The 26,368-nt window shown below is 43.5% G+C and overlaps 1 long non-coding RNA gene across 3 annotated transcripts; it reads right to left on the reverse strand.

The window, feature by feature from the left end:
- Positions 1-1,875: 1,875 nt before the first annotated feature.
- Positions 1,876-21,514, reverse strand: LOC133073411 (uncharacterized). 3 transcript variants are annotated; one of them, XR_009696979.1, is made up of 6 exons: positions 21,290-21,514; positions 20,969-21,084; positions 20,584-20,785; positions 12,959-13,071; positions 11,493-11,540; positions 1,876-2,095 (listed from the first exon to the last, which is right to left on the reverse strand). It is a non-coding gene; the product is annotated as an uncharacterized LOC133073411 (long non-coding RNA). The 3 variants fall into 3 exon arrangements; XR_009696977.1 differs by lacking the exon at positions 20,969-21,084; XR_009696978.1 differs by lacking the exons at positions 20,584-20,785; positions 20,969-21,084.
- Positions 21,515-26,368: the final 4,854 nt, after the last annotated feature.

Below are 26,368 nucleotides of genomic sequence, written 5' to 3' on the forward strand. Positions count from 1 at the left end.
TAGGACTTCAGAGTGTTTGCTCAACGTTACTTCCACTGTTTCTGCTGGGTGGGTCTAATTGAATTTTCAATACTATCTTCTGCACTTTTTAAACATTTGGACCTTTGTCCTGTGGCTTCTCTGGACCTCCTCCCCATACTTTACTCCAGGTCTAGCCTTCAAAATTCTGTTTCCTTCAGGGCTACCTCCTGCTAGAAGTCTCCTCGAATGGCCTCAGCCCACAGTGAACTCTCCCTTGTGACATTCCTCAGCCTTCATCAGCCACCCCACTCCCCTGGCCTCAGAGCAAACCTTTGTCAGGGAGGACTGAAGCTTGCCTTTACCTGCCATCTCCCACCTCAGCCCAGGCCTGGGCTTTGCATATTGAAAAAGAGTTGGTCACATACATCTATTGGTAGTTCTCTGCTAAATGCTAGGTTCAAGAAAACTTAGGGGTAGTATTTGCCTTCTCATGACCCAACAAGTAAGAAACACAGAGTAAATGTTGGATCAAAAGTAAAAATCTTCTTTTCCATAACTGAAGTGTTTAGTGGACCTTTTTTTCAGAGAAGGAAGAGGAAGAAAGGGATAGAGCAGGATGGTTCAAGTCCAGATCAAAGAGCCTGATTTCCATCTCTGGCCCCTCAGGACTTGGTAATGAACATACAGCACTGCCCTGGTACCATGTACCTTAAAAGTGAAAGTGAAAGTGCTGGTCTTTCAGTCCTGTCTGACTCTTTGCAACCCCATGGACTGAAGCCTTCCGGGCTCCTTTGTCCACAGCATTCTCCAGGCAAGAGTACTAGAGTGGGCTGCTATGCCCTTCTGCAGGGAATCTTCCCAACCCAGAGATGGAACCCTGGTCTCCCGCACTGCAGGCAGATTCTTTACCATCTGAGCTGCAAGAGAAGCCCATACCATTCAGCTTGGAGCCTCAGTTTTTTCAACTGGGAAATGTGAATGATTGACTGCCTAGCGCATATATCTCCATAATAGATGTGAATGTGCTTTGTGAGTTTAAATGCTAAACCTCTATGAGGGATGGTTAATTTCCAAAGCTCGAGCCACCCACTCCTGCCCAGTGTCTTTCCTCTGTTAAAATCCATGAGGACATTTGGATCAACAGAGAAGCGAATGCTCCCTTTTTTACCTATGCTGTTGACCAATGGCCTTTGATGCTGGAAAAGTCCCATGATCCTTGAGCTATTATTAGGGATGGTTACATTGGCAGAGGGAGGCTATAAACAGCTAGCAGGGCCATCATTAACCTTTGGGTTTCCCATTTCAGGAACCAGTTTCAAAATAAACCTTTCCTCTGAAGAGAGCGCATGTCTACAGTTGCTCATGACCCACTGAAAGGAAAGGGAACTGCACTTCAGTGCAATTGGGGAGAGATTGGGGAATTTGTCTTGCGTGAGTTTGCTTAGCCCCAGCCCTTAATCATGAAACATGGCTCCAAACTGCAGACTTGAATCTTGAAGTTCAGCCAAGTTGGGTGGACTTCCGAGTGCCTCCATGGCTGGCTCCTCTGAGCCTCATGCCCTGCTCCAGGGAAATGACTACGACACAAAGTGAGGGGACAGAATCTCAGGGAACAGTAAGGAGTCAGGAAGGGAGGAGTCTGGGGCTGAGGGTTTCTGCAGTTCTTGCTCCCAAGTCCATGCCTGCCTCGGAGCTCCCCATGGGGATTTAGACCTCCCACATTTTCATCTGAAGTACCCCTGGGGGTTCCAGTTTCCCATGGCCCAGCAGGCTGCAGTGAACCATCCCCTCATCGCCCCCTTCCCCTACCACACATTGGTAACCTCACTTCATTTACCACCCCCCACCACCTCTAAAGCAGCCAGGATATTTTAAAAACCCTTGTTTTGATCTCCTTTGCATATCAGTTACACTATTTCTGAGCGTGTTTATTTTTATTTTTTTTTTCCGGTGGTGAGCCCGTTGCTTTGAGCCGTCTGCTCGCACGTTTCCACTTCCCCCCGCTTTCCTGTGCTCTGCTGTGGCCTCCAGGCATGTGGCTCAGGCTACAGTGAATGGTTCTCATGGGTCTGTGGCCTTTGAAGGAGCAGGGAGGCAGGTTCTTCTGCCAGTGGTGCTCCACTTCTCCTGACATCTGCAGAGGGGAGATGAAATTTCAGTTATGTTTCCTCTGCCTCATCTCCCAACAAAACCAATTCTGTTGCTCAGTCTGAGAAACGGGGTCAGGGAAAAGGCTCTGGATTGGGCATGAGAGAGACCAGAGTATTCATTCCAACATTGACACTGACCTTGAAAAAAGCCTCTACCTTCTTTGGGATGGCCTTAAATTTTCTAAACTTCCTTCTTGCTCTAAATTCTAGGATTCTAACCAACATGGGGATGCTACCCTATCACCGAGCAAGATAGCTTCTATTCTGAGGATCAGCTTTGGAGATGGTTCTGAGATGGACGTGTTGGAGATGCAGAAATGACTGTGATACTCCCGTCTCAGGGAGTCAATTTGTGGGACAGAACGTCTCTTGCTGATACGATCTTGTAAAATGTATGTGTGATGACTTGTGAAATGTCCAAGCTAAAGCTTTCGAGTGAGTCATGATGTATGTCTAAATCTACGTGCTTTCCAACATTTTCCATGTCATGGCATCCTTAGAAAGTGATAGTATTAATACTTATACAGCATACTAGGCAAATGAATAATTGTGTACTTGTTGTGTTGGCAACCAACCCATTGATTCTGATTACTCCAAGGACTAAGGAGAAAATATTTGGGTCCATTGGGTCCAGATTGGGAAGCTTTGGTTGAGAGGATTAAGACAACTCCAGAAAAACAACAGTGTTAAGGCCTATGATAAAACACAAAATGCTAGCGATTGTGGCTCTGAGCTTTGTGTTAGCAAAGCCAAAATGTAAGAAAGAGAATCCTGAAAACAGACCATAGGGTTCAGATAGAGAATCCACCATTTGTCAACTCTCAGAAACACTGAAGTTCAGTTTCTTCTGTCCTGGAAATAGTATTATCAACCACTGTAGGACTAAATAAAGTATTGCACCTCAGCACATTCTAAGCTCTCAATCAATGTTAGCTATTATTGTTATGGCTAGTGTAAGACAGGAAATTAAATGTCATTTGGTTCAATCCTCCCATATGAGAGAAAAGGAAACTGACTTGATCAAAGTTGCATAGCTAGTTAGTAGCTGAGATGGGATTGAAACCCAAGTCTTCTGACATCAGTTTTATGCTTTTATATAACTTAAAAAATAGTAGCTCATCCTGTATTAAAAATCATCCAAATACCTAAGTACTTAGGGTGGGCTCCCCATCCCTAAAGAGGTTTGGAAGATGAGACGATTCATATTTGTTTTAAGCTGGTTTATCAGTGACTCTGCCCTAGGCACTGGCAGGAATGAAATCACCTGACATCTGCCTTATATTCCAAGTAGGTAGTCAAGGGCCAGCTTCCAGGTTCCAGAAAGCATGGGAATAGGTGCAGGGGCTACACATCTGGCATCTCAAATGCCAAAAGCACCAAGCCATCATTCTAGAAACCCCACTTTACATCTGAACATACTGAATATCTAGCTCATTTGGAGTCACAGGTCTTATTCAACCACAAAACAAAGATTAGAATCTGGAGCTCAGACTTACTGCTGGAGCCTTTCCACAGAGCTCCGCAAAAGAGGGAGAATTTTAGACTCATTGTTTGCATTTGCTGACCATGTCGCCTAAGGCTAAAAGCATACTAAGGCATGCATGTTCAATTGTGTCCAACTCTTTGCAACCCCATGAACTGTAGCCTGCCAGGCTCCTCTCTTCAGGTGATCTTCAATTACTCATTTAAATGCGTGTGTGTGTGTGTGTGTGTGTGTGTGTGTGTTTTAACCAGCCACAAATGATTAAGGCAACTTATAGGAAATATAATAACCAATAATAAAGTGGACATTAAAATAAATTCTAATGTCTTGGAAATAAACCATAGAATACCCAGGCCCATGCAGTCCAATGACACATGTGAAGTGAAAGTGTTAGTCGCTCAGTTGTGTCCAACTCCTTGTGACCCCATGGACAGTAGTCTGCCAGGTTCTTCTGTCCATGGGTTTCTCCAGGCAAGAATACTGGAGTGGGTTGCCATTCCCTTCTCCAGGGAATCTTCCTGACTGAGGGATTGAACTCGAGTCTCCTGAAGCTTCGGGCAGATTCTTTACTGTCTGAGTCCCCAGGGTAGTCCAGTGGCACATGTCTATTTAAATTTAAATTAATTAAAACTAAGTATAATAAAAAAAAGTATCTAGCTTCCCAGGGTCACTAGCCACCTTTCAAGTGCCCAGTGACTCCATGTAGCTGATGGCTACTTATTGGACATTGCAGATGTGGAATATTTCCATGATTGTGAAAAGTTCTATCAAATGCTGCTGTCTACACAGGTAACCAGGTCGTATAGTTCTACACACTTGCAATAATTCAGCCAAGACTGTGGCTCTGAGCTTTGTGTTAGCAAAGCCAAAAAAAAAAAAGCCAAGTCAGTGTCCCATTACCAGTTCCTCAGGGGAAACAGACATTTTAGCCCTTAGACCTAAGAGAATTCATCTGATGGGGCTTCATAGAAAGATCCCTGAATGACATGGGAAATCATATTTTTTAAACCACAAGGGACAGAGTAGGCACAAATTTCAATGTTAATCTTTATACTGACTCACTTATAAAAGTTGAGGGTATAATTCACCCAAATTCAACCTAAATGAAAATACTTGTTTGGGGTGGGAAAGTGGGGAGGATACTTATTTTCTCGGTCCTGGAGGGGACCACCTTCGCAATGCAGCTCAGGTGAATTGGCTCCCAGGGCATGGCAAAACTTGTGCTGAGGCCTGAATGATAAGATGAAGTAGTCATTGAAAGTGTGCAAGAAGAGCATCTAGCAGAAGCGGGAACAAGTGCAAAGACCCTCAGGTTGGGAAGCGTTGGCAAGTCTGAGGGAGAAAAAACCCAGTGAACATTGTGGATGAGGCTGAGATTGAAAGGAGATGATGTTAGACATAATTTTGTTGGCAAAGGTCCATACAGTCAAAACTATGGTTTTTCCAGTAGTCATGTACAGGTGTGAGAGTTGGACCATAAAGAAGGCTGAGCACTGAAGAATTGATGCTTTCTAACTCTGGTGCTGGAAAAGACTGTTGGGAGTCCCTTGGACAACAATGAGATCAAACCAGTCCATCCTAAAGAAAATCAACCCTGAAGAGTCATTGGAAGGACTGAGGCCGAAGCTGAAGCTCCAACACTTTGGCCACCTGATGCAAAGAGCCAACTCATTGGAAAAGACCCTGATGCTGGGAAGGATTGAGGGCAAAAGGAGAAGGGAGCAACAGAGAATGAGACAGTTGGATAGCATCACTGACTCAATGGACATGAATTTGAGCAAACTCAGGGAAATAGTGAAGGACAGGGCAGCCTGCAGCTCATGGGATCACAGACAGTTGGACACAAATTGGCAACTGAACAACAAGACAGAAGTCAGGGGACTGGACCTGTATGGTTTTACAGGTCATAGTAAGAGAAGTTGGCAGAGCTGTGACATAATTTGTGATTCTCGAAACATCACTCTGGTGACTGCACAGAAAGTTACTAGGGGCACAAGAGTCTAGGGAAAGAATGTGATGGTAGTTGGAATAAGATTATTGCTGTGGAGATAATGAAAAATAGTCTGGATTGACACCTATTTTAGACGTAAAGGTCAATGTAACTTGCTAATAGATTAAACATGGAGCTTGAAGGAAGTCAGAAAAGTTACTAGAATGATTCAAGTATTTACCCTGAACAAATAGCAGCTAGAAGGCTCAAACCACTTCCCATGACAGGGAAGACTTGGGAAGGAGGAATAGGAGGAGGAGAAAGGGATAAATCAGTTGTTTTGTTTGGGTCATGGTTTCTGTGAAATACCTATTAGATATACAATTAGAGTTTTATCAAGTCTGGAACTCGAGGGAGAAGTCAGGTGGAGACAGAAACTTGAAGTCATCTGCACATAGATAGTATATTAAAGCTTTAGGATTCATGGAGTTTATCTAGGATGAGTAGAGAGAGAATTGAAACAAGAACCTCTGAGCACTCCAAAATTTGATACAGAGGAGAAAGAGCCAGGCAAGGAGACAAGAAGGTAAGAGCAAATGAGATGAGTGTGGAATTCCAGAAAGCTAGAGAAGAAAACGTTCAAAATCAGAAGGATCAACCATGGTGCATTCTATCGAATAATCTAGTTAGTTGAATATATTTTGGCTTTGGGTGCATCCACCATTGGTGACCTTGATAAGGGCTGTTAAGTATAGAGTCAGAAGAAATTTGAAGCATTGTTGAGGAAAGAATGGGAGCTGATCAGAGGAGAAAGGAAACACAGATTTTACTTTTTTAAAGTTTTTTTGTGATGGTATCAGAGAAACGGGATGGCAGCTATGGGGATATGTGGGGTCAAGGGAGAGTTGTTGAAATATGTTGAAAACATATTTGTTGGCTAATAGAATGGATGTAACAAAATAAGAGAAAATAATGTTGCAGGAAAGAAGTACGTGAAAGGAGATAACATCCAGAGGACACAAGGAAGAAGTGAACTTAAGAGGCTGTTACACTCCCTCCACTTAATAAGAAGTAGGCAGTGTATGTGGGTCCAGATGCAGGTGAGTTAAGGAGTTGGTAGAGGAAAGAGGCAGTGATTTCCTCTGATAACAAAGAAGGAAGGTCATCAGCCTGAGGTACAGAGAGGGTGCAGCACGGTGGAGATTTCAGAGGGAGATAAAGGTATGAAAAAAATCAACCCAGAGCCTGATAAAGTAAATTTGCTGGAAGTGTTAGAGGGCACACTGGCAGGGTCCACTGAGGGCTGTGGTCATAAATTTAAAGTGACCACATGATCCACAATGTTCTTAACAGCATTCTGTTGCTTAGTTGCAGGCAAAGGAGGACTGAGAAGATAATCACATTTCACCAGTATGAGGGTTTTGCCCAATGAAGGGAAGCAAGGGAATTTAGGGTGTTGGAAAGAGAGTGGTTATGATACAGAGCAGAGGGAGTTACAGTTGGAATAGGGGTTAAGGCTAGTCAATAACACATCAGTGAACTCCACATGTATCCAGACCATCTGCCTGGACCTCTCAGTATGTCGAGAGATTTCCTTCCCCCGGAAAAGGGAGTTTATTACTGGCTTCCTTTGGTTTTTTGCCACATCTAGAATCCCCCCTTCAAAGTTATGCAACCAATTAGAAACTGAGTGTTGGGTACCAAACTAGGAGATGGAGGGAAGAGTCAAACCTGAGCACAGAAGGGGATGTTTTTCCTAGTAACTCACAGTCTACAGCCAAGTCTCACCACTTGACTTAGACCTAGATGAAGGCATGGGGCAGGAAAACATCCCACACATGCAGAGAAAAGACTTGGGTTTCCATCGGTGTCTGTTGCACTCACAAGGTGAGAAAGTTCCCTCACATCCTGAGCCTTTGTTCCCTTAAACCTCTGGCCCTACCTAAGTTACAGTTCATTATATAGGTCTGATGAAATGGTGAGTATAAAATCATCTTAGTTGCCAGAAAGTGTGGAGATGTGTGGAGATTATACTGTCATGCCTCTGTACATTGGTCTGCAAATATAGGTCACCATGGCTAGTAAGCCACTTGCCTTAAAATTGGAAACTGATGAAATGCTAACAATGAAAGGCAAGTACATTTCAAAACAGAAGCAATGGGAAGCAACTGTCTCTCTTTTTTGTGCAACATCCTATGAACTCGTGGCTCTCACAGCCCAGGATGTTGCTGCAGTTGTCAGCCCAGCGTGCTTTAACAGCACAAGACTAATCCCTGAGTCACCCCATAATCCTGATTTAGTAACTTTATTTTTCAATACCTCAGTCATCTTCTCTGTAAAGTGGGAAGACTCATACCAGCTCCTACTCAACTTCTAGGGACTCCAAAAGATTCGACTTATTATTATTATTTTAAGAAAAATTAATAACTGGAAAGTACTCTGAGTTACTTTGAAAACAGGTGAGGGTAAATGTGAAGTGTCACTATTATTAAGTGTGAGGCAATACTTCCCACCCCCACCATGTCCCGGGGTGACAATGTGAGCTGTGTGACAGGCTATTTTTAAATTATCATCTCTGGAAGCATATGGTCCTGCCTGGTGCCAAAAAGAGAACTGACCTGCTTCTGTTTGTTTACTTGCCAGTTTTGACCTGATGGAGCATTTTCTATATTCTGTTAAGATGATCCTTTATACCCTAAACTTTTCAAGCAAATACTGAAGTTTTTCTGCAACATAGCCTCCAAGAGACCATGTCAATATAACTTGCTTAGACAATAATAAAGGCCATAAGAGGACAGTAGTGTGTTTATACAAATCTTCCTTCTGTGTCAGTGAAGACATTTGAGGGTTTGCCTGGTTGGTGTTGGTGATGATGATGGCGATGGTGATGGTGATGGTAATGATTTATTTTGTTTTATGTTTTATTAATAACAACTGCTACCAACTAAAGCTGTTTTGTGCTCCAAATATACAGCGCTGGTGGCTCAGACGGTAAAGAAATATACAGCGGTAGCTTTTTAAAAGCTTCATGTTTGCTGCCCCCTCTAATTGACCTGACTTCACCCTCTGCCTGGCAGGACTCCTGAATTGAGTTAAACTTCTTGGATTTGATTTCTGATACCAAATCCCTGGAAAGATATCCAGCCGCTCAGGTGAAAAGAGAAAGAGATGAAAACACCTATTTTGTGGGACCTGACTTTTGTACAAGGCAGATAAAACATCCCGGTCAAAGTAGAGAAAGAAGGATAAGAAGGAACCTACAATTTTCTCTTTCTTTTTTATTTATTTTTTCTGTAAAGTCCAGAGTCAAAGTCTCTTTTCTTGGGGTCAAGTGATAACCAAAAATAGAAGTAATGAGATTTTGTGGCACTTCACTTATCTAATTTAAAAGGTAATTTATAAATGTGAGTGACAAGGAAAACTTAGAAGGTAGGCCCTGCTTCTGCAATTAAATGACTGAATCAAGAAGATGTGAAAGGAATGTAAAAAGTTCTGGAGGCCTCTGGGAACAAATAAGAGAATCAATTATGGAAATTCACAAAAGGTCAAAGTTTAAAAATTGTGAAGCACAGATACAACCAACTACAGGTCTTCCTCAAGCACTAGTGAATGCTCTTCATTAGAGAAGTTCAAGAAGAGAATGGATGCATATTTCCTGGAGATAGTGGAGCAGAAGTTCTGAAATTGGCTACAGGTGTGAACAGGTGAACTTTATGATTTTGGCCAGCTCCTAAAATCTATCTTTCTTTGGATCAGCCAGCAACTTCAAATCCTTTTTTTATGCAGAGACAAATAGACACTGTGAGACCAATTTGGGTTTTCTGGAATCTTCCAGTGTTCACATAGAGATGCTCCCTATTTCTTGCTCCTCCTTGCCCAATTTAACTCAAATCTCAAAGTTGAAGCAGGAACAAAGGAGGAAGGATTAATAAGGTGACTTTATTCTCCTGTTACAAGCAGAACTCTTTCACTTACATGTAATTCCTTCTCTTACCGTTTCCATTGGTCTAGTCCAAACCACAGCATCCTGTGTCTGGACTCCCCCACCATCCCCCTTCTCTCCTGTATCTCCCCACAAGTCCATCTTTCATATGTGAGTCCTCCTAAATCATTATCATGGCTTATTATTGACCTAAAAACTGTCCTGACTTTTCCTTTCTAATAACTCTCTAAAATCCTTAAACCCATAATTCAAGCTTGATGGTGACTCTAATGCCAAGTAGATTGATCTACCAAGAAAGTCTTCCACTATTTGACTCCATTATGCCACACCCCGATGGGGAGATTTTCTGTCTTCTTTGTCTACTTCATCTCCCAACTCAAGCCTTACCTCCTCCAGGAATCATTCCCAACATCTCCTGCCTGGCTGATGATCTCAGCTTCTCTGAGCTCCTACAAATCTTAGCGTCTTTACCCATCATTTAAGCAGTTAATAGAGCCTTGAGGTGTTTCATATATTTCACTTGGATACCCAAATGAATTGTCTTGTTTCCTAATATAGGGTTATAGGTTCCTGGAGTGTAGGGATCATCTCCTATATTTCTTTTGTAATCCCCGGGTGCCTAGCACATTGTTGGACACAGAGTAGTAGCAACAATCCCTCAGTCTCACAGCAGCCTTTAGGGTTGAAACAGCACTTTGATATGTCATTCAAATGATTCCTGAAACAACTAGCAAGGTCCACAAGGCAGACAGTGAGTAGCATCCTACAAGTGAGGAAACTGAGGTCCAGCAAGCTGCATATCCAACAGGGATTCTAACCCAATGCTCTCCCAAATAATAACTATTAGAAGAGTAAACAAATGAACAGATCTTGCAGTTCAAATATTTGTAGGTAGCCAAAGGGAAGTGACTGTGTGTTTGACCACTGCCTATTCTGTTGATGTAGGTTGACCTCCAAAACAGGCTAAAGAATCCACTTTGTATGGGTAGACTCCGTTTGAGAGACAGATGGCCCCTGCCCCTCTGACTTCATCTGGTAATGAGAGGAGATTCTATGGAGAAGATTGAGTGCTTTGGAATGTGTTTGTGCGGGAGCCTAGATGGAAATCAGCAACCTCAGGGCAAACCTCTGAACCTGCCCATCTTGAGGCTTCTAGGACTCTGACCAAGGCAGGTAGAAGGGACCAGTCTGGAAGAGGCCTTAGGCACCAAACGGTCCTCAGTGATCTTCACTTCTTTAATTGGTAAATTCACCCTCTCACATTTAAAGACAGTTTAAAAGACTTTGGAAATGTGTTCCTGTTCCTACAGAAATTACCTCTGAATTTTCTAGTGAAAAGTCTGCCAGCTTTGTTCAGCCAAGTTCCTTTCCCCTCTCTTTTCTTTGACCATGAAATCAGCTTTGGTGCCAACACTCAGATCTAGCAGGTGTTTGACGCATCATGTGCTGTGATAAGTGTTTGTTGCAGAAGTTCATTCAAGCTAATCACCATAGCTTTTGAGGCATCATTGCCACTGATCATAAAACTGTCCTTGAAAACCAGAAGCCCAAGATACTCAACCAGAATGTATTCTTTTCTTTCTACTTTTATGTTCTCTGTGTCCTCTCCACATCTGGTGTAATAGAGAGAGGAGGCAGAAGTCAGGGGATGGGGTCTTGAATCCTGCTTCTGCCCCAAGCTAGCCATGTGACCCTGGTGAAGTCATTTCTCAGTCCTGAGCCTTATGGATCTTTTTTACAATGGAGAGGTGAGAGCGGGAGACTGCCAAGTTCTCCCTAAGTACTGATATGTCCTGAAGAGAAGACAGACATGCTTGCCTTTCCTCACCCAGAATGTACTTTACATAAGTGAATTGACTTCCTTTTTTTCACTGGTTTGTTCCTCTAGTCAGGGGTGAGGGGAGCGATGCTGCCCACAGGAGCTTGGGGGGGGCGGACTATGTGGGTGTGGGGGTGGGGAGGGGCTATGCTGGTAAAGAAAGGAGGTGCAAACACCACTAATTACTTCAACTACATAACACTTACTTCTGTGATGATATTAAAGGACCTTCCGGGTAATTAGCGTATGAACACCTACAGGAGAATGATGAAGAAATTTTCAGTTCCATAATTGTTCCTGAAAAGGCATTCAGAAATTCTAATTCTGCAAATTAGATTACTTTAGAGGGGGAAAAAAGGTGAGAAAAAATTTTCATATCAAGAAGAAAAAAATATCCCCTTGCTATTCTTTGCCCCCAAACCTTTAAACCAGCCCATGGAGAATCAGACTTTAGGTCTTTTTATGCATTAGAGTTTGTACCCAAAATGTTTGCATACATTTTATCACTTGATCTTTGAAACAGCCCTCTGAAAGGAGGTCTTTGTCATTGTCTTCGTTTCACAGGTGAGGAAACTAAAGCTCTAACAGGTCTAGCAACTTGTTAGTGTACGCAAATCGTAGGTGGCCAAGTTCAGAGTGAACCAGCTGGTCTGGAGCTGTCTGTGCTAGGTGCTCTTCCACAATATCCCAAGAGGCATTCTCATTGGCCTCAAACAAAGAGGTGAATGGGCTTCCCTGGTGGTTCAGATAGTAAAGAATCTACCTGCAATATAAGAGACCAGGATTTGAGCCCTGGGTCGGGAAGATCCCCTGGAGAAGGGAATGGCTACCCAGTCTAGTATTTTTACCTGAAAAAAAGGCTGTGGACAGGAGTCCACGGGCTTCCCAGGTTGCTCTAGTGGTAAAGAACCTGCCTGCCAGTGCAGGAGACATGAGACACAGGTTCGATGTGAGACACAGGTCAGGAAGATCCCCTGGAGGAGGGCATGGCAAACCACTCCAGTATTTTTGCCTGGAGAATCCCACGAACAGAGCAGCCTGGCAGGCTACAGTCCAAGGGGTCGCAAAGAATAGGACATGACTGAAGCGACTTAGCACACACACAACAGTCCGTAGGGTCACAAAAGAGTCAGACACAACTGAGCGACTAACAATGTTCACTTTTCAAAGAGATGAGTAATTATCTACAAGACTGGATCGGGGGTTATCTCTCTAAAAGTCTAAAGGACTGCTGTTCAATCACAGACTGACAGAGCAGCAAAGTCCCACCTACCCCCGCCACACCCCCTCCTCCAGATACCACCCTGGCCTTTTTCTTCAGCTGAGTACATCCCTGGTACTCTGACCTACTGGGATAATTTGATGGCAACATCAGTCCTGAAATCCTTCAATTTCATCTTATATTCTTCAAGATACCTGGTATTAAAAATCAAGTGATTCCACAGAACACGCGCTAAAGAGAAGACCAAGAATTGTTTTTTTCAGCCACCAAATAGTCCTGCTGGCCAGAGTTGGACAGAGTTGACTTTTATCTCGGTTTCTCCTTGGTCTTATATTCACCAACCTCACTAACATAACATAGAAGGGCCATGGCAGACAGAAATGTGACTGCCCATGAGTCATTAATTCTTGGCCTTCAGCATGTTTTGAAAATGTGTTGTGAAATGCTTACCAATCAATAATTCCATCACTGGGCAGTAGAGAAGCTGGGAGTTGTGCAAGAAGGGAAGTGGGGCATTAATGCTGGTCACTCAGGAGGCTCCAAATTTCTGCTGAGAACAGGACCTAAAGACACAAAATCTCTAGAATTGTTTTTAAAAGAATCAAAGAGAGGATCAAGGCTAAGGGTGAGTGAAAGTAGACTTATGCCCTTGCATGAGACCAGTAAAGTGGGGCAAGCTGTTATTTGCAGAAAGTCCCAAGCTAGCCTGTTTGTCCTTTTCTGTCAAAGGCTAAGAGACATGTTACACCCCAGAATGTGTCTAGGTATCCCTTCTCCATGACCAAGACCTCAGCCTGAGCTACAGGTATTGCAAGTGTCCTAGGTGAAGGAGGGTGCCTGGTATCAGGGGAAGGAGCACAGAACAAGAAGGATTCAAGCCCCTGTCTGCACTCATTAGGTCTGTGACATTGGGAGTGGTCACATCCTTTGTGGGATCTTCAGGACCTTCCTTTCTACTGAAAGAAGAAGGCATCTGCCCCACAGACCACAGAAAGCTCTGAGGTAATGAGGGGTATGCAAACAATCTGCAAACTATACAAATATGAAGGACCATTGGTAGAAGCCCATCCACCTTGGTTTTGTAAGCTCAGCTGGAAAGAATCTCCTGTTTAAGGAATGGCATAGTCCATGAATGGGGTACGACTTATGGTTAGACTGGAAAACTGAAGATTGTCCCACGCAGACAACAGAGAAGAATTTTCAAATTCTTAGTGTGTGCCTGTCACTGTTAGCTAGAAACAGTGCTGTGATGGTAAATGTTTAACAACTGGTTCTCTGGGATGACAAAACCTGGAATTGTAGCATTTGCTGACTTCCGTGGGGTAAATTCTAGCACCATGTTGATTTCAAGCTACCAATGTGACATCACTAAACCATGAAGTGAGGAAAAGATGCCCACAACTAGCTCTCCCTACTGAATGCAAGCTAGTTCCATCACACTATGGAAACTTTGATCAGCGCTGAGGTTGGTATAATGGACTTTGGAACCCTTCTTAATACACAAGTTTCAAGTTTTAATATCTAGTCACAGTGTCTGTTCCTCCAGTAATTCAAAGATGAAAATTTTTATTTAAATTTGTACTTAGCATTTTTATAGCAAATCTCAATTATGGATTTCTTTATGGACATTGTTGAGCCCTAAAATACTGTTCTATCATCCTAAGTAATGTTCCTCTTCTTCAACTTGCAAATCTGATAATAGATCAGCAAGCAAGGTAAAACAGAACACAGCATGAAGAGGGAGTCAGGAAACTTGAGACCAAGTGTTAGCAATCCCATCTGTGTGAACTTTTATAAGTCACCTGCCTTCCCTGAGTCTCAGTTTTTACATCTGTAAAATGGGAACAGCCCTGGTTTGCTTGCCTTATAGGGCTACCATGAGATCAAAGGCAATCACACCAGTGCGAGTATTTTGAGAAAAGCAAAATCCTACTGGAATTTGAGTGATTATGATTAACTTCCAAAAATAGATTATTGGACATGGCTATTCATAAGAATTATCAACTGACACCACACTGGAAAAGCCCTGCACAGGAGCTCAAATCCCTTCCCTGGAGTAGAGTTGCTCCCAGGCGGGATCGGTGTGACATGAAGAGAGCAGCCCCCAGGACTGTGGGGTGGCTCAGCTCTGCTGTGCCGGGCCCAGGGACATTGGAAATTACTTGTGCTCACAGACTTTCACACCAAATGACCTGTGGAGGTTAAAAACAAGATTGAGCCCAAGCTTTGTCAATCTAGAGCCGGGACAAGGTCAGCGAGGAGCTAGGCAACGGAGCCTGCTTGGTAGATTTCCCCAGCCGACTTGGAGGCCATCTCTGAGGGGATGAGAGGGCCTGGGGAAATCTGCATTTTATAAAGTGCCCCTGTTAATACAGATACATATGACAAAAATGGTATACAATGCAAAACTCGACGGAGTGGAGCAAGGAAAGCACTCAACCCATGCTGTGCCAGGGCATAGATGGAAAGTAATACTTCTTGAGGGAAACCCAGGAAGACACCATCATAATTCATGACCTGGCCAGGCTTCTTTCTTTTCTTAATAGAATGGTACTGCCATTATCCATCCACCCATATACAGGATGATCAAGACATATAGATTTGTCTGGTTGGCACACAGGATATCAGTCACTGAGGTCTCTGCAAACAAAACCATTCATTGTCAGCCACCAGCTGCTACCAAAGGCTGGCACAGAAAGATGCTTTCAAGGGATGTTTCCCTAAAGCACTGTCTCTCCACCCACTCCTCTAGATATCTTTAAGAAAAAGTTCTGTGGATCCCTGTACCACTAGTGAACACATCCTAAACTCAACCTCACTGGGCATGTCAAACAGTATTCTATCTTTTCTTCCACCCCATTTGGTCCAGAAATACTTATGAGGCTCCAATTAAGTCAGACACATGTATAGAGCTGGAAACTGAGGATGAATGAGATTCCATTTCTGTCTTTTGTTGTTGTTCAGTTGCTATGTCATGTAGACTCTTTTCGACCCCATGGACAGCAGCACACCAGGCTTCCCTGTCCTTCACTACCTCCTGGAGTTTGCTCAGACTCATGTCCATTGAATCAGTGATGCCATCCAACCATCTCATCCTCTATTGCCCCCTTCTCTTGCCTTCAATCTTTTCCAGCATTAGGGTCTTTTTCAATGATTCAGCTCTTCGCATCAGGTAGCCAAAGGATTGGAGCTTCAACTTAAGCATCTTATGGTCTAATTTTTACATCTGTACATGACTACTGGAAAAACCATAGCTTTAACTACATGGACCTTTGTCAGCAAACTGAACGTGAAAGGCTCTCAGTCATATCCGACTCTTTGCAACCCCATGGACTATATAGTTCATGGAATTCTCCAGGCCAGAATACTGGAGTGGGTAGCCTTTCCCTTCTCCAGGGGGTCTTCCCAACCCAGGGATCGAACCTAGGTCTCCTGCATTGCAGGCAGATTCTTTACCAGCTGAGCCACAAGAGACGCCCAAGAATACTGGAGTGGGTAGCCTATCCCTCCTCCAGTGGATCTTCCCAACCCAGGAATCGAACTGAGGTCTCCTGCATTGCAGGCAGATTCTTTACCAGCTGAGCCACAAGAGACGCCCAAGAATACTGGAATGGGTAGCCTATCCCTCCTCCAGTGGATCTTCCCAACCCAGGAATTGAACTGAGATCTCCTGCATTGCAGGAGGATTCTTTACCAACTGAGCTATCAGGGAAGCCCTAACAAAGTGATGTCTCTGCTTTTTAATACATTGTCTAGGTTTGTCACAGCTTTCTTTCCAAAGAATGAGTGTCTTTTAATTTCATGGCTCCCATCACCATCTGTAGTGATTTTGAAGACCAAGAAAACAAACTCCACCACTGTTGCTCCAAAAAGAGTTAATGTTCTTGGAGGATTCAGAAACAAAGCCAATGGTTACAGTAACATGTAGTAAGTATAACTGAGATATGCCCTGTCCTGGGGTCTCCAGAGCAGGGAGCACTTAACTATGGTGGGGGTTGAGAGGGGGTGAGAAATGCTTTCCAGAATGGAGGATGTCAGGTTTGCAAAATAGGAGGAATCTCTAGGCAGAAGGAATAGGTGGTGCAAAGCACAGAGGCAGGAGCATGATGTGTGCTGAGGGAACAAGTAGACTGTGATAGAAAATTTGTAAGAGGTGCACCAGCAGATGAGGCTGGAAACTCTCACCTGCCAAGCCTGGAGTAAAGATCTCACCGTGAAGGCCATGCACAGCCTTTGGAAAACTTACAGAAGGATTCAGTTTGCAATTTTATAGATCCATTTCTAGAGAAGCAGTGTGCAAAACAAGTTGAAATCATAAGAAAGCAAATTAAAAAGCCATTGCAGTAGCCCAGGTGAGACCTAAACTAGTGGTGATGGGAATATAGAGCAGAGGGTGGATTTAAACAAAATCAAGAGAGAAAGTCTCTAGGATGGATTGGGTACAGGCTGGAGGTTAGGGTTACAGTCATCTAAGCAAACTCACTCCCATGCGAGTGATGGGAGCCATGAAATTAAAAGATGCTTGCTCCTTGGAAGGAAAGCTATGACAAACCTAGACAACATATTAAAAAGCAGAGACATCACTTTGCAGACGAAGGTCCATATAGTTAAAGCTATGGTTTTTCTGGTAGTCATGTACAGATGTAAGAATTAGGCCATGAGATGCTTAAGCTGAAGCTCCAATCTTTAGATTTCTAAGGGAAGGACAGCTTGTGTATATGCTGCTTTAACTGAATTAATGAATCCAGGAGAATGAACTAATTTCAGAAAGAAGTTCAGTTTGGTATATGTTCAGTTTGAGGTGACTTTGGAATATCTAGGGGAAGAAATTTAGGCACTAGTTTATATGAGTCTCTGAACTCAAAAGGGGGAACAAGATAGAGATATAAGAAGAACTTTCCTGCATTAGACGTAAAACTCTTGCTAAAGAGATTCATTACCCTTGAGGATTACTCGGTATGAAATTTGGTTTCAACATTAGTACCAGAAAAAAAAATTCAAACAATTAAGACACTCCCTTCAATCAGAAAAAGAACATAATGTAAATCATCTTGTTTACTTTTTTCCTGGCCTGCCAGGAAGCTCAGAGATATATTTAACATTCAATTGCAGTAATGTACTGAGAAAGCCTTATAATTAACATATTTGTCTTCTTGCTATTTTTATGGCTTTAATTTTTTATTTACTATTTAATATCCTCAGTGCATACCCCATATAATCAGGTGCCTTTACTTTTCTTAGGAAATAAAAAGCATGTATGCTTTCCTTTGATGTTATTAAGCCAAGTTTGCACCCTATTCACTTCAAGTGTTTTTTAGGCTCCCAAGGAATTTTCCTTTACAATTTATGAGAATAACCATTTTTTCCCCCAGGTTAAAAAAAAGGAAACAAACAAACAAACAAACAAAAAAAAACCCTCTTCAGAAAGGAATTAATCCTCAGGGATCAGTTAGAGCCAAAGGGACCAAAAGCCTATAGATTGTTATAGAAAGCTAGAGTCATTGACTCAGAAAGAGCATCTAAAAGGTATATGAGAAATAAAATCTGAGCAGAGGCGTTCCAGCCCAGCCCATTTTGTTACTTCTTAGCCAAGTAAAACTAGTCCCAGGATGAGGCAGGGCTACAACATAAATAGCACCACAGAGGGTTTGGGTAAATTCCATTCAGGTTATTGGGAACTACCTTTTAACCTTTGAGGAACAAGAATGTTATAACAATAGCAGTTGTTACCATTTTAAAATGCCCTTACATCATTACCTAACTTAATCCTCTCCAGTGTTCTGACAAGAACTGTGGTTATTCATACTTTATGCTATGTGTTCTCTTGCATAATGCATCTTGGAACCACTTTTAGGGAAAGAACACTGGTCTGAGCTCCCAGCCCTCCAGTAAGACCATTTGTAGTTTTGGAAGTGGAATGAGGCTGCCTGATTTTCATCTAGCACTTTGAGTTTCCAGAACACTGTCACCTCCATACAACATGTGACCCTCACAGTCACCCCTGATGTAAGCTGGGAAGGATGTATCATCTCCATTTCACAGATAAAACTAGCAAGTCATACCCCCTTGAGCTCGATTTGAGAAATAAAGGGAGGGCACTAAGACCCCGCACCCCTAAGATGTCCCCTCACCCTGCCCTAGAACCGAGTCATCTCGGGCTTTCACAGGGAAGCCCTCCTTCAGGTTGCAACAACTCCTTCACTGGCAAAGTAAGATGCTAATGATAGAAACCTCCAGTGCACAGCCCCAGCTCATCTGACTTCCCTCTCACTAATGAACACAGCCTCTTGGTGCCACAAAATCAGAAGTTGGTTAGGATCCCTTCTTTCCTTCTATTGGAATTCACCTGCTTCAGGTTTCACCAAATAATAAGCCTCAGAGCAACCAGTCAAGAAAACAGCCATGCAAACAATTTTTAAAGCAGTCCATGAAATTTCGAACAGTGGGATTAAACGGCTCTCCCTAGGCCAGACTCAGAAGTTCTTCTTAATCATGCAGCTTCCGAAGTCACTTCACCTGTCTAAGTCTTAGCTCCATCTGCAAAATGGTCAATAATAACCTTCGTCCTGCCTCTCTTCATAGGCAGGGAAAGATCAAAATTGTGTATTATTAGCACCTTATAAGTACTTCCATGGTGGCTCAGTGGTAAAGAATCTGCCTACAGAGCAAGAGACACAGGAGACGCAGATTTGATCCCTGGGTCAGGAAGATCCCCTAAAGGAGGAAATGGCAACCCACTCCGCATTCTTCCCAGGAAAATCCCATGGATAGAGGAACTTGGTGGGCTACAATCCATAGCATCGCAAAGAGTTAGACACGAATGAAGTGATTTGAGTACCCAGCATTTTATGAATATGAGAGCCCCTCAATACTATTCAAGCAGGGAATTTCAAACCTTTAACTCAAGGGGCAGAGAGATGGCGTAGGAAAAGTGTTGGTCGATGGGTCAGAAGCTACTGGAACTGACATATGCATTGCAACCTGCATCCATGGGAAAAGAGATACTGGGGTGACATGCACAGTCACACAATGACCCCTCCCAGCACCCAGGCTGACAAAAGTCATCAGAAGATACAGTCAGAAATTCCTTTCAAAGAATCTCTTAGTTCAACAGTTTTATTCCCCAGGGAAGATAAAATATATATACTTCCTGTAATCAATCACAAGCCTCTTGAAGCTTCAGTGAGAGAATTTGCACAATTCTAATTTGTAAAGGTGACAGACTAGAGGTGGAAAGTAACTATGGGGCCCTTTAATACATGTAAATGAGAACAGTACCCTGGTCTTTACTGAATTATAATGAACTCTCAGTTTTCTGCTAGACCAGAATGTTCAACTCGTAGATGATAGAGCCAGAAAACCTCCTGGAGGCCCTTTACCTCATGTATCCTCCCCGCTCCCATTTTACAAAGCAGGAAACTAAGACTCAGACACATGTGACCTGTGCCACAAGGTGGAATCATATAAAAGCACATGCTGTACCCTCACTGGACTTAATCCAGCATGTGTTTACTGAGAATCTACTGAATTCTTGGTGGGGAAATATAGATGAAAACACCAGAGAAACCACTGTCAAGAAAGCCAGACTCCACTAAGGAAGATAAACAAGTAAGCAGAAGTTTCTGGCATGAGTGGTATGCACCATATTAACAAGGATACAAAATGCCATGTGGATGCAGACTTCAGAGAGGTCAGCTGCCCCCCGGGGTGATCAGAGAAGACTCCACCTGTGTGTGTACGCTTGCTCAGTTGCGTCCAACTCTTTGAGACCCCGCGGACTGTGGCCCACCAGGCTCCTCTGTCCATGGGATTTCCCAGGCAAGAATATTGGAGTGGGTTGCCATTTCCTTCTCTAGGGGATCTTCCCAACCCAGGGATTGAACCCAGGTCTCCTGCCTTGCAGACAGATTCTTTACTGCTGAGCCATAAGGGAAGCCCAAGACTCTGCCTAGGAGTTGGCATTTGAAGGTTCTAACCACACAGAGTGGAAAAGCATTCCAGGCAAAAGGAACAGAGAGAGCTAAGGCACGGGGGTGAAGAGAGAATACAGCATGCGCTGAGGGTTTCATACACACCGTTGCAAAGAGCAGGAGGGTTTGTACCAGCTGCTTCAGGATAATCTCGGACAATGTCAACAGTCTCAGCTGCTATCCTCCACCTCATTCGGCACGCTCCTGGGGGCAGAGGCCTGTGTCCACCTAATGGGCCAGTACGAAAACCTGGCCCAGTGCTGATGGCATTGTGGGGCTTAATAAATTCCCTTTGAAGATGAGAAGACTGTACGGGAGAAAAGAATTTGCCACTCAAGTGAGTCAGCCGGAACGGCAGGCGTGTCCTGGCTCCTCGGGCCAAGCACTAGGGCCGACGGGCCAGACATGCTGGGTGACTTCCCCCTGGGGACATCGAGTCTTTTTTCAGCAAGTCGTTCCTAAGCCACGACACTCCTGGCTCATCCCTAACCTTTGTAGTTTCACCAGCGTAATTGATCCCAGAGCTCAGCTTCCTCCATGCCCATTGGTTTCCTAGGGAGTGATGGTGTATCAGACGCCCTTAGAGCACCTGCGCAGCCTGGCCTCCTGGGGCAGAGATGGAGCAACATGTGAGAGGCAGACATAAATAGTCCTGAGTTCTGCAGTCATCCTTTTGGGTGCTCTGAGCTTCCTGTCCTGAGCTAAGGTTTTCTCCTGGGGTTAGCTGAGGCACAGAGAGATAAACAAAGCTTGAAAGTGACTCTCCCTACTGGAAAGCTAAAGGCACTTTCAAGACACTGCTTTCTCCTACCTTCTGATGAATGTGTCCCAGACTCGCGACCATCATACCCTGGGGAAGGCTCTCCAAGGTGTGTAGGTTGACAGGAGAGACCACCTGAGGATGAAACTTCTTTCAGGCATCCTGCCACAAATGTTGGGGCTACAGAATGTCAGAGAGCCAGGCAAATCTTGCCAGGATTCACCATGGCAGGAGAACCTGTCACCCCAGCGTTCGGCACTGAGCAGCCCAAACAAGCCCTAGTGACTAAGGTTTTTTTCCACTTACACCTGGCTCTTTTGCTTTCACCACACAATTATATTAGCAAATGAGATCCTTGAGTAAGCAAAACAGGTCCTTCACAGATTCTTTTGTAAGAACACATTCCTGAGCCTACTACAGATATTTAGAGTCAAGGAACATTTATTCACACAGGCTTTTCAAAATACACCTCCAAGCTACTTTCACCATGTCGTTGCCATGATCTGAAAACTCAAGTGTGTCCAGAAGCAGGCAGCCAGTGGCTTGCAACAACTGAGAACTGGGCAGCAAAAAAAAAAAAAATTAAAAGCAAGTCACAGATGCACATTCAACATATGTAACTGACAAAGGATTAATACCCTGAATATAGCAGAGAAATCCTATACATCCATAAGAAAAATTAAAAGCAATAGAGATACATTGGTAGACTGTATGAACATGCAAAGTACTGAAAGAGAAATGATTCTCAGCATATGGTAAAATGCTTAACTTAACTAATAAAGAATGCAGATTTTAAAATCAAGAGATGCCATCTCACATCCATCAGATTAGCTAAAATTCTTGAAGTCTGACCATATGAAGTGAAGGAATAGAAACTTTAAAGCCCATTAATATGAAAATGGGCTTAATAAATTGTAACACATTTAAGAAAAAGAAATGCAATATAGAAGTTAAGGTGAATAAACTATGTACCAGCATCAAACATATTTAAAATAATAATATTGAATGAAAAAAGCAATTTGCAGAATAAGTCAGTATTATTACATCATTCATGCAAATTTTAGAAACATGAATCAACACTGTATACTGTCTTGGACACATGTCTATGGAATAAATGTACCCAGTATGAATAGGACAAAGGCATCCTATTTTTGGATGGTGGTTGTTTGAGGGGTCAAGGAAAAGGGCTGGGAAAAGGTGAGTTAGACAGAGACTCAGTTGTTTTGGGTAATGTTTGTTTCTTGTAAAAGCTGAAGCATGCCTTCAAATTCAGGGGGGTGGAAAGATGGACATAAAGGTCAGGATAGGCTAGGTTTTGCTACGGTAACAAAAGTCTGAATCATAGACACTTCAGACAACAGAGATTTGGCTTTTTTTGCTCATTCATGGTGGGTTGGCAAAGGGGCTCTGATCATTGTTGTTACTCACGGACCAAGGCTGACAGAACAGCCACCACCTTCTTGCAGGCAGCCATGCCAAGGAAAAGAGGGAACAATTACATGCTCCAGTCTAGAAGTGACATGGTCACCTCTTCTCACAACTAATTAGCCAGAACTAATTGTACAATCCTACCTGGCTCAAGGGGCCAGGAAGTACAACTCCACTATAAGCTCAGAAGTGGATACAATTGGCAATACGTGGGTAATGGGCTTCCCAAGTGGCCCTAGTGATAAAGAATCTACCTACCAGTGCAGGAGATGCAGGTTCAATCCCTGGGTCGGAAAGATTACCCTGGAGAAGGGCATGGCAACCCATTCCAATATTCTTGCCTGGAGAATCCCATGGCAGGCTGTAGTCCATAGCGTGGCAAAGAGTTGAACACCAACTGAAGTGATTTAGCACACACATGCCCTCAAGAAAGTTTATTGCAATGTTATAGTTTTCATCATCCTCTTTTTAAGTGTTTGAATTATGTTTCATATTTCACAAAATAGGGGGGGAAAAAAAGGCCCTGGTTTGGAAATCAGGAGACTTGGTCTTCCATTTGAGGAATGGAAGCTCTGTTCCTGGGCCTGTTGCCATGACTGTAATACCCACACTGGTGTTCTACAACCATTGATTCCCCATGGAAGTGACACAAAGCAGAGTGACCTTCCTTGCTGTTGTTTAGCTCCTTGGAAGCTAAGGAGTTGGCAGTAAGAAGCCTGATATAAAAGAGGTGGTGCATGGAACATGGATTGTAAAGTCCAGAGACTTAACCAAGTCCTAAGAGACAACTAAGTCCCAGGTCGACCACTCACACTTCCTGTCACCTTAGGAAAATTACCATACCTCTGGGGCCTATTTTCCTCATCTGCAAAATGGGCACAACAATAACAGCGACATCTCTGAATAGTTGTGATAAACAAATGAGGTATGTAAAGCGATTTGTAACTGTAACGTGCTGCACAGACGCTCACTATTATTACTGACCTAAATTTTGCTGCAAGGGAAGCCTCAGGCCAGATTTACATTTCTGGCCGACAATGACTCATGCGACTTCCCTCAGCAGAGCCACCTGGTTGACAAAATAGGCCCAGGCATGATCCTGTGGTCCAACCGCTTGAAGAATCTATTGATTTCCTCTTGTGAAAGTGAGTCTGGGAACAGGGATGAAACACTATTGCAGATTCCCGAGGGAGAGTAAGAGAGGAGGGTGTGATTCCTCAGAGCACAACCCAGAGGGGGCGAGGTCCTGGGCCAGGATTGAATCTGGGTCCCTGGGACTCATCAAATATTGGAGCTGGAAGATTATAGAAGGGAGAGAACAGCTCTTCCAATCCCCTCTTTTTCCAAATGAAGAAACTGAGGCCAAAGAGAGGCAAAAATGATGATCCTTTTCAACCAGCAATAGGTAATCACAAGACCTGGCATGCACCCTGGGATCTTCCATTCATTTAGAGTGTAACCAGGGCAAGCCCCTACCAAATACCTCAGTTGCCTCACTTGCAAAATAAGGGGATTGAACCTGACCCCCTAGTTATCTCTTGTCTGTTGTTTTGAAAACACCAAATTCTATCAAGGTTGAAATGCAGCAGAATCCTCCCTAAAAATGAACTCTCTGGTCCAGGCTACTGACTTTGCAGGTCTGACTCTCAGGAGTCATCGCCCCCTCTCCCCACACACTGTGAATGCCACCTGTTTACCTTCTTCTCTGTCTGGTCCAGAGGCTGTTTCTTGATGTAATGCCTATATCCTCTGAGCCCTTGGAGGCTTAATGCTCCTGACTCTGCCCTTACTCAACAAATATCCCCATCTGCCAGGGTTACCAGCTCTAGGTTTGAAGCCAGGAAAACCTTCCTTAGGCAGCAGAGAACACAAGACATAACTCAGACAGAAGCTCCCAAGCACCTGGGTCTGGCCTCAACGTCACTCCCAGAGGATGCTTTGCACGGCAATATAGCAGCTGATGACACTTCCCCAGAGATCACAGGAAGCTATACAGCCAGATGCGAGGGCAAGTCTGACCCGCTGGCTGCAGGTGCATCCTGCTGTGACACAAGACGCAAACTCCACAGGCGACATCCCACACCATAGAGCCTGGGGCCTTGCCCCTGAGGCTGCCATAGGCCCCTCCCCACAGATGCTAAGTCATCCCACTAGCAATTCCCAAGAACAGAGAAAAGACTAGCGTCTCCATCTGTAGTAATAAGAGGCAGCCCCTACACCTGCCAGGTGCTTCACCTGCAAGGCAATTGTCAGTCTAAGAAGCCCCTTCGTATTCATTGGCTTATTTGGTTTTTATGAAGAACCGAGAGCTGGCCAGTTAAAGGTTGATTCTCAAATGTTCTAGATGAGGAACTTCATGTGACACTCAGACAGGTTAGAGGATTAAGGTCAGATCTTCTGACCCTGATCTCTACCCTTTCATCCATAGTATAATGAAAGTATTATCATCATATTACAAAATACATTAATGACCAAGCCAGAAGGCCAGGATTTCAACTGGTTTCAAATAAAAAGACAATCATCAGCTCACTTCTTCCCTGCAACAATCAGTTTAGGAGATGAAACCACTTCTGAAACCAAAACAGCATTTATATTGTGATTTGTGTCGTACCTGGTCTCTCTAATCCAGGTCTTGAATATCTTTCCACCCCTTGTCCGCTTTCACCCTCTAACTGGATTTTTGAGTCAGTGCGATTGAGGAAAGAAGGACAGAAAGCAAACATTCACCTGAATCTTGCTTGATGTACCAGTTGTGTGTGTGTGTGTGTGTGTGTGTGTGTGTGTGTGACAACCTGAGAATGTCTCCTTAAAGGGATGTATAAGGCTGGTTATAGCAGCAACTCCTTCCCTACTGGTTCCTACTTCCCTCAGTGATCTTTGCCATACATCTGAAGCTAACATAACTTTGTTAATCAACTGTACTCCAACATAAAATAAATTTTTTAAGAAAATTTAAAAAATCCTCAGTGGTTCCCAGACCAGCAGCATCAGCATCGCTTCAGAGATTTTTCCAAATGCAGAATTTCAGGCCCCGCCCATTACTGCTTCAGAATCTGATTCTAATAAGATCCCCATGTGTCTGCACAGGAGGCTTGAGAAATACTGACATAAAGAATCTGACCCAGATTGCTGACGCTGGTAAAGTCCAAGTCACCCCGGCTGCTTAAAGACAACCCTCACCAATACCCACATCCTCACATTTCCCCTCTCACCTTTGCTCCTGTAACTCTTCTTCCCCTGGTTTTTCCCTGAACCAGGTAACCTCCCACTCTTTGAATTGTGTCTCAAAACCACCTCCTCCAAGAAGCCAAGCCAGATATTCCTATATAGGAATGATCTTTCCTTCCTCTAAATCGCAATGCTGCAGAACTTGTACTTTCTATCTTGGATTATAATTGTTATGAGCATGACTTATAGCTCTCTCCAAATATGAGCTCTTCGAGGTCAGAGTTTAGGTCTGACTCATTTCTATATTTCCCCAAATGATCCAATACTTTGCAAAGTTCCTACTATAATCTGCTTCCTCAATACATTTGTCTTTAATATTTCTAACAGATATAACCAGAAAGATTAAGAAATTCAGTATCCTTGTGATTTTAGACAACCATGACCAAACTTGAACACAATCTAAACTTGGAAATGTTTGCCTAAAATGTTCAGTCACTGTCATGAAGCTTATACACAGATATTTTTCCCCACTGC

The sequence above is a fragment of the Dama dama genome, chromosome 19 (assembly GCF_033118175.1).
Source record: "Dama dama isolate Ldn47 chromosome 19, ASM3311817v1, whole genome shotgun sequence".
NCBI lineage: Eukaryota > Metazoa > Chordata > Mammalia > Artiodactyla > Cervidae > Dama > Dama dama.